Source organism: Colobus angolensis, unplaced genomic scaffold (genome assembly GCF_000951035.1).
Source record: "Colobus angolensis palliatus isolate OR3802 unplaced genomic scaffold, Cang.pa_1.0 Scaffold106, whole genome shotgun sequence".
In the NCBI taxonomy this organism is placed as follows: Eukaryota; Metazoa; Chordata; class Mammalia; order Primates; family Cercopithecidae; genus Colobus; species Colobus angolensis.
Genome location: NW_012111586.1, coordinates 3964923 through 3973940, shown reverse-complemented (window position 1 = coordinate 3973940; position 9018 = coordinate 3964923).

Genomic DNA, 9018 nt, shown 5'->3' with positions numbered 1-9018 from the left:
TTATGGCCTTGAACTCCTGGTCTCAAGCGATCATCCAACCTCAGCCTCCTGAGTAGCTGGGACTACAGGTAACTGCCATCGTACCCATCTTTGAAGATTGGTTTAACATTAGAAAACCTATTAATATAATTTCACCATTAATGAACCAAAGAAGGAAAGCTATCTGGTCATCCAAATACATAAGGATAAATGTTTGCCAAAGTCAATATTTGTTCATGAACTACTCAGGAGATGCAATAAATGTAAAGGTTAAAATCATAAAAAATACTATATATATTCAGTATTATCATTATGGTCACTTACAGCAGTACTAATACTAATAGTAGTAGTAAATGGTTTGGGAGGGAACTTCCTTAAACTGATAAAAGACATCTGCAAAAAAACTATAGTAAATATTATATTCAATGGTAAAACATTATTTTATTTTATTTTACTAATTTATTTAGTTTGAGACGGAGTGTTGTTCTGTCGCCCTGGCTGGAGTGCAGTGGCACGATCTCAGCTCACTGCAACCTCCACCTCCTGGATTCAAGTGATTCTTCTGCCTCAGCCTCCTGAGTAGCTGGGATTACAGGTGCCAGCCACCAACCCCACCCCCACCTAATTTTTTGTAATTTTAATAGAGATGGAGTTTTGCCATGTTGACTAGGCTGGTCTCGAACTCCTGACCTCAGGTGATCTGCCTGCCTTGGCCTCCCAAAGTGCTGTGATTACAGGCATGAGCCACTGCGCCCAGCCAAAATATTATTTTAAATCAGGAACTGTAGAAGGATACTTGCTATTATTGCTGTTTTGTTTTATTATAATTTAAAAGAGGCAGTAGTAATCAGGTACTATTCTAAGTGCTTTACATATGTTAACTAATTTAATTTTTACAATGAATACATGAAGTACAATAATAAGACATAGTTTAACTTTAGAAATCTCAGTTACAAGAAAAATTAAACAGACTGGGCGCGGTGGCTCAAGCCTGTAATCCCAGCACTTTGGGAGGCCGAGACGGGCGGATCACGAGGTCAGGAGATTGAGACCATCCTGGCTAACAGTGAAACCCCGTCTCTACTAAGAAGTACAAAAAACTAGCCGGGCGAGGTGGCGGGCGCCTGTAGTCCCAGCTACTCGGGAGGCTGAGGCAGGAGAATGGCGTAAACCCGGGAGGCGGAGCTTGCAGTGAGCTGAGATCTGGCCACTGCACTCCAGCCTGGGCGACAGAGCGAGACTCCGTCTCAAAAAAATAAATAAATAAATAAATAAACAGTTTTCCAAAGGTCTCAGAGTGGCAGGATCAGGTTTTTTATTTAGGCATTGGGCTCCAAGGTCTATACATTACTTTTTACAGTCTGCTGCTTCTGCAGACTGTAAAATCTCACACTAGAAATCTTAGCTAACAGAGTAAGACAAGAAAAAGAAGTATAAGGTATAAGATTTGAAAGGAAGAAATAAAATTATCTCATGTGAAGATGATATAATGGGTTATGACAAAAAAATTTTAAACTCTGTAGAGAATTTTACTACATTTTATTTTTTGAGATGGAGTCTTATTTTGTCACCCAGGCTGGAGTGCAGTGGCATGATCTCAGCTCACTGCAGCCTCTGCCTCTCAGGTTCCAGGGATTCTTCTGCCTCAGCCTCCTGGGTATCTGGGATTACAGGCACACACTGCTACGCCCGGCTAATTTTTGTATTTATAGTAGAGACAGGGTTTCACCATGTTGGCCAGGCTGTTCTCGAACTCCTGACCTCAGGTGATCTGCCTGCCTCAGCCTCCCAAAGTGCTGGGATTACAGGCGTGTGCCACTGTGCCCAGCTGAATTTTACTACATTAATAAGGGAGTTAAGCAAGGTTGTTGTCTACAAAATCAATATACATTAAGTTAATTTCATTTCTGTGCCTTAACGTCATAAAATATAATCCTTTTTTCTTTTCTTTTTTTTTTGAGATGGAATTGCTCTGTCACCCAGGCTGGAGTGCAGTGGTGCGATCTTGGCTCACTGCAGCCTCTGCCTCCCAGGTTCCAGTGATTCTCCTGCCTCAGCCTCCTGGGTAGCTGGGATTATAGGTGCATGCCACCACGCCTGGCTAATTTTTGTATTTTTAGTAGAGACGGGGTTTCACCATGTTGGCCAGGCTAGTCTTGAACTCCTGACCTCAGGCAATCTGCCCACCTCAGCCTCCCAAAGTGCTGGGATTACAGGCGTGAGTCACCACACCCCACTATAATCCTTTAAAAGATATAATTTACAATGGCAATGTTTGCTTTGAGTGGGAGGACCTTCACTCCGGTTGAAAACAGCAGTATCAATGGACATTCTTGCCCCAAGGGTTTACAGAGTCCCCAAATCTATTTGGTCAGATTTTAGAACAAGTCCTAGGAAACTTCTCCCTGCCTTCATCCATATGCCTACTCCAATACGTAGATGACCTGCTCATTTTAGGAAATAACAAAGATCAAGTAACAGCAATTTCAGTTAACTTCCTAAATTTCCTGAGGGAACAAGGGTTACAGATCTCAAAGAACAAACTTCAATTCATAGGACCTGAGGTAAAATATCTAGGACACCTAATTAGTAAAGGTAAATGAAAGATAGAGCCCGAATAAATTGAAGATACCATATCTTTGCCTTTACCTGAAACATAGCAGGAACTTAGGAAATTCTTAGGATTGGTCAGATATTGTCATCTGTGGATTGACTCTTATGCCTTAAAAACAAAGACCCTATATAAAAACTCACTCAAAAAGGATCAGACTTGCTCCTTTGGAACCCATCAGAGATTCAACAGGTAAAACACCTACTTGTAACTGCCCCCGTTCTAGCCTTGCCCTCTTTAGAACAGCCATTCCACCTTCTTGTTAATGTAAGCAAAAGCGTGGCCTTAAGGGTACTCACCCAGAAACATGGAGGCCATGGGCAGCCCATAGCCTTCCTGTCAAAAATCCTTGACCCAGTAACCCGTGGATGGCCCGAATGTGTCCAATCCATATCAGCAACTCTCTTGCTAACAGAAGAAAGCAGGAAAATAACCTTTGGAGGAAACCTCATCGTAAGTGTCCCTCATCAAGTGAGAACCATTCTTAATCAGAAGGCAGGGAGATGGCTCACTGACTCAAGAATTTTAAAATATGAAGCTATCTTATTAGAGAGGGATGACCTAACACTAACCACTGACAATTCACTCAACCCCACTGCTTTCCTAACAGGAAATCCAAGCCAGGAAGAACCTGAGCATACATGTTTAGATTTTATCAAACTAGAGTCAGAAAGATCTAAGTGAAACCCCTTTCCAAACAGGGCGTCATCTCTTTATAGACAGCTCCTCCCAGATCACTGAAGGAAAAAGGTACAATGGGTACTCCATAGTTGATGGGGAAATCCTCACAGAGGTAGTCAGGAAGACTGCCAAATATCTGGTCTGCCCAACATGTTAACTCTTTGCATTAAACCAAGCCTTAAAATCCCTGCAGAATCAGGAAGGAATTATTTACATTGACTCCAAGTATGCCTTTGGAGTACTCCATACCTTTGGAAAGACCTGGATTGAATGAGGCCTCATCAATAGTAAGGGCCAAGATTTGGTCCCCAAGGAATTAATTATGCAAGTATTAGAAAATATTCAACTGCCGGAAGAGACTGCGGTTGTCCATGTCCCACAACACCAAAAGAACTCATCTTTTGAAAGCTGGGAAATAACCTCGCAGATCAAGTAGCTAAACAAGCTGCCTCTTCCTAAGAGGCACCCATTTTCCATCTAACTTCTTGTCTTCCTCCTCTAGCTGCAATCCCCATGTTCTCCCATGCAGACCAAGAGAAACTAAATAAAATAAGAGCTAAGGAGAGCCCAAAGGGAAAGTGGGTACTAACAGATGGAAGGGAAATGCTGTCTAAACTCCTTATGAGGGAAGTATTGTCACAGCTTTATCAAGGAACTCACTGGGGTCCTCAAGCTATGTGCAATGCAGTCCTTAGGGTCTATGGGTGTGTACGGATATATACCCTTGATAGGCAAGTGGCGGATGGTTGCATAGTGTGCAGAAAAACTAATAAGCAAACCCTAAAGAGGCAACCTCCCAGGGGAAGAAACCCAGGGCTGTGGCCATTCTAAAGCATCCAAGTTGACTACACTGCGATGCCCTCAATAGGCTGTCTCGAGTATTTGCTAGTCATAGTAGACCATCTCACCCACTGGGTAGAAGCCATCGCCTTCCCAAGCACAATAGCCAGCAATGTAGTCAAAGCCCTGTTGGAACGTATCATACCCAGGTTTGGACTAATAGAGAACACTGATTCGGACAATGGGACTCCACTTCACTGCACATATCATTAAGGGGCTAATCCAAGCACTAGAAATAAAATGGGAATGTCATACTCCCTGGCACCTGCCCTCATCAGGGAGGGTAGAAAGAATGAATCAAACTCTAAAAAATCACTTAACCAAGGCCAGGCACGGTGGCTCACGCCTGTAATCCCAGCACTTTGGGAGGCTGAGGCGGGCAGATTACCTGAGGTCAGGAGTTCAAGACCAGCCTGGCCAATGTGGTGAAACCCCATCTCTACTAAAAATACAAAAATTAGCTGGGCATGGTGGCACATGCCTGTCATCTCACCTACTCAGGAGGCTGAGGCAGGAAGAATTGCTTGAGACTGGGAGATGGAGGTTACAGTGAGCCGAGATCGTGCCATTGTACTCCAGCCTGGCCAACAGAGTGAGACTCTGTCTCAAAAAAAAAAAGTCCTGGTGCAGTGGCTCAAGCCTGTAATCCCAGCACTTTGGGAGGCCAAGATGGGCGACAGGCAGATCACGAGGTCAGGAGATCGAGACCATCCTGGCTAACACGGTGAAGCCCGTCTCTACTAAAAAATACAAAAAACTAGCAGGGTGAGGTGGTGGGCGCCTCACCCACCTAGTTGGGAGGCTGAGGCAGGAGAATGGCGTGAACCCAGGAGGCGGAGCTTGCAGTGAGCTGAGATCCAGCTGGCCACCGCACTCCAGCCTGGGCGATGGAGCGAGACTCCGTCCCAAAAAAAAAAGAAATCACCTAACCAAATTAATCTTGGAAACCCAGTTACCATGGATAAAATGTCTTCCCATTGCCTTACTAAGAATCGATACTGCCCCTTGAAAAGCTCTTGGCCTATGGGCTGCCTTATCTAAATTCCACTACTGACTTTCCTACATTTGAAACAAAAGGTCAGTTTCTCAAAAACTATATATTTGGTCTGTCTTCCACCCTTTCCTCCCTCATGACTCAAGGCCTCCTAGTGCAAACTCCACCCCTCGAATTCCTAGTTCACCAACACCAGCCCGTAGATCACGTCCTTATCAAAAGTTGGAAAGAGGGAAAGCTGAAACCAACCTGGGAGGGACCTTATCTAGTACTCCTAACCACTGAAACAGCAATCCGAATGGCCGAAAAAGGATGGACCCACCACACTTGAGTAAAAAATGCCCCACCCCTTGCAGAGTCATGGACCTTCACTCCAGGACCTATGGCCTCCAAACTAACATTCAAAAGGGTTTATTTATTTATTTATTTATTTTTGAGACGGAGTCTTGCTCTGTCGCCTGCGCTGGAGTGCGGTGGCCAGATCTCAGCTCACTGCAAGCTCCGCCTCCCGGGTTTACGCCATTCTCCTGCCTCAGCCTCCCAAGTAGCTGGGACTACAGGCGCCCGCCACCTCGCCCGGCTAGTTTTTTTTTTTTTTTTGTATTTTTAGTAGAGACAGGGTTTCACCGTGTTAGCCAGGATGGTCTCGATCTCCTGACCTCGTGATCCGCCTGTCTCGGCCTCCCAAAGTGCTGGGATTACAGGCTTGAGCCACCGTGCCCGACCTCAAAAGGGTTTAATCCATCTTTTTCTTCTGCATTTAGCTACCCAAGGACATCTTATTATCAATGTAACCCGATCACCCTCCCCCTAAACAATTATATTAGATGCCTGTCTTGTCATGCCCTGCGGGGTCTCCAAAGTCAAAGACAGCTAGCCTCTTCAGAAAAGTACCTTTGTCCCTCTAGGATAAATTATACTGCCTACAAAACTAACTCTTTCACTGAACAGGCACAAACTTAGCATTGGTGGTTTTGCTATACTTGGGGAGATGTTATATGGACTACCAAGTATCAGGGTTGGACCTCCTCAGAGGGTTGCACTGCCCTAAAACCCTACCTCCACTTCACCAAAGGAACTACACCCTTTTATTGCCAATCTCACCGTTGCAACCCAGTACTTATCTTCATTAATACCCCTACCTCCACCAACCCTACACCCACTTTAGAGTGCTTTTACGGCCTAGAAGCAGATGTCACTGGAAAGGACTCTATAGGCTTCTTTGAAATGCGCTTTGTTCCTCCTCCTCCATCTTCCACCGTTACCCCCTCCCCAAACCCACAAAATCAAACCATTTCTCGCTTCATGCCCAACGACAAAACCAAAGTAGCTATAGTAGAAGTCAAGGACTTAAAGCAAACCATAGCCATAGAAACCGGGTATCAAGACGTAAATGCCTGGCTGAAATGGATTAAATATTCTGTTGGCACCCTAAATAAAAGCAATTGCTATGCTTGTGCAACGGGCAGGCCAGAAATCCAAATTGTACCCCTTCCAGTCGGATGGGCCAACCAACCTGGCATGGACTGTATGGTAGCGCTCCCTTCCAGTACCCCACAGCCTGGGGAAACAAGTCATGTGCCACTCTTTCAGTACACTTCCCAAAGGTCAGGAACCCTATGCGACAGCCCCCAAAGGCCATTCGACTTCCAGCTCTCGATGCCAATTTTACCTCGTGTCTCTCATGGCAAGGGGAAAATCTGACATTCCTTGGAAACACGATGGGATGTAGTGAGACTAAACTTTTTCAAACTTTTTTCAATCAGTCGGCCTTATCCATCCCCGAGTGGATGTGTGGTGGTATTGTGGGGGACCAATATTGGGTACACTGCTAAGTGACTGGAGCACTTGCACTCTGACCTAATTGGCCATTCCTTTCACCTTGGCATTTCATCAACCAGACAGGAAGCAGGTAACCCGAAGAAAAAGAGAAGTCCCAATAAATGGGTCCTTTAACTCCCATGTTTACATAGACAGCATTGGGGTCCTGTGGGCGGGGTGACCAAATGAATTCAATGCTTGAAACCAAATAGCTGCCAGGATCGAGACTATCTTATTCTGGTGGTTCACTATAAACAAAAATGTAGACTGGATAAATTATGTACACTACAATCAGCAGCGAGTCATCAATTATACCAGAGATGCCATAAAAGAAATAACTGAACAATTAGGCCCTACCAGCTAGATGGTCTTGGAAAATAGAACAGCTCTTGACATGATGTTAGCCAAAAAAGGCAGAGTCTGTGTCATGATCAGGGTCCAGTGTTGTACTTTTATCCCTAATAATACAGCCCCCAACGGGACAATCACAAAAGCCTTACAAGGCCTTACCACCCTAGCAAATGAAATGGCCGAAAACTCTGGAATAGATGACCCCCTTATGGGCCTGATGGAAAGGTGGTTTGGAAAATGGAAAGGACTCATGACCTCAATCTTTACCTCCCTTGCAATTGTTACAGGTGTACTCATCCTTGTTGGCTGCTGTATCATACGTTACATTCGTGGGTTAACCCAAAGGCTCACAGAAGCAGCTCTCACAAAAACCTCCCCTCCCTCTCTGTACTCAGATAAGCTCTTGCTCCTAGATAATCAAGAACAACAAAGCCAAATCCTGTTGAAGAACTTTGAAGAGGAAGAACTATAGAACAGAAGAGGGGAAATTGTTGGGACAACTAAGTTCCTCTTCAAAGACTCAACTTTCCGGTCGTAAGTTGTAAAAGTTGTAAATCAATCCTACCCGCCCCCGCTTCTTCGTCTTTTCGCAAATTGTGCATTTACCATATTTGGAAAAGTTTAAGCCTTAGCCAATCAGGATCAGCTTAGATTGTGCAGTCCAACCCCAGCCAATAGGGAAAGGACACAGAAACAGGAACTGCATTAGGATTAAAAACTCCTTCCCTCCTTTGTTGGGTGTGCTCTTGTGATTGTAACAGGCACAAGCAGCACTGTCCTGCAGAAGTAAAGGTGCCTTGCTGAGAATTTTCTAAGTGCGGTTTCTTTTGGCTACGCCGAGCACTTGTTTCCAACAGTAACACATACAATAAAAAATCCTCTTACAAATCAATACAAAAAAATGAATTTTGTTTTTCTTTTTTCTTCTTTTTTTTTTGAGACAAAGTCTCACTCTGTTGCCCAGGCTGGAGTGCAGTAGCTGGGATCACAGGTTTCTGCTACCATGCCTGGCTAATTTTTTTGTATTTTTAGTAGAGATGGGTTTTCACCATGTTGGCCAGGCTGGTCTCGAACTCCTGACCTCAAGTTATCTGCTCACCTCGGCCTCCCAAAGTGCTGGGATTACAGGGGTGAGCCACTGCACCCAGCCCATTTTTGAGGTTGGTTTATTTTTTATGAAACCCCATCTGTACTAAAAATACAAAAAATTAGCCAGGTATGGTGGTGAAGACCTGTAGTCCTAGCTACTTGAGGGGGCGCTGAGGTGGGAGAAATGCTTGAACCCAGAAGGTGGAGATTGCAGTGAACCAAAATCCTGCCACTGCACTACAACCTGGGCTACAGAGTGAGACTCCATCTTAAAAAAATAAATAAATAAATAAACAAATAATAAAAAATAAAAATGGGCAAAGGACATGAACAACCGTTTTATAGAAAAAGAAACTTTGGCCAGGTGCAGTGGCTCATGCTTATAATTCCAACGCTTTGAGAGACAAGGCAGAAGGATCGTTTGAGGCCAGGAGTTCAAGACAAGCCTGGACAACGCAGGGAGGTTTTTTGGTTTGTTTGTTTTATAGAGACAGGATCTCCCTATGTTGTACAGACTGATCTTGAACTCCTGGGCTCAAGCAACCCTCCCATCTAGGCCTCCTACAGTGTGGGGATTATAGGTGTGAGCCACTACATCTGGCATACAAAATTAAAAAAAAAAATTTATATATATATATATGTGTGTGTGTGT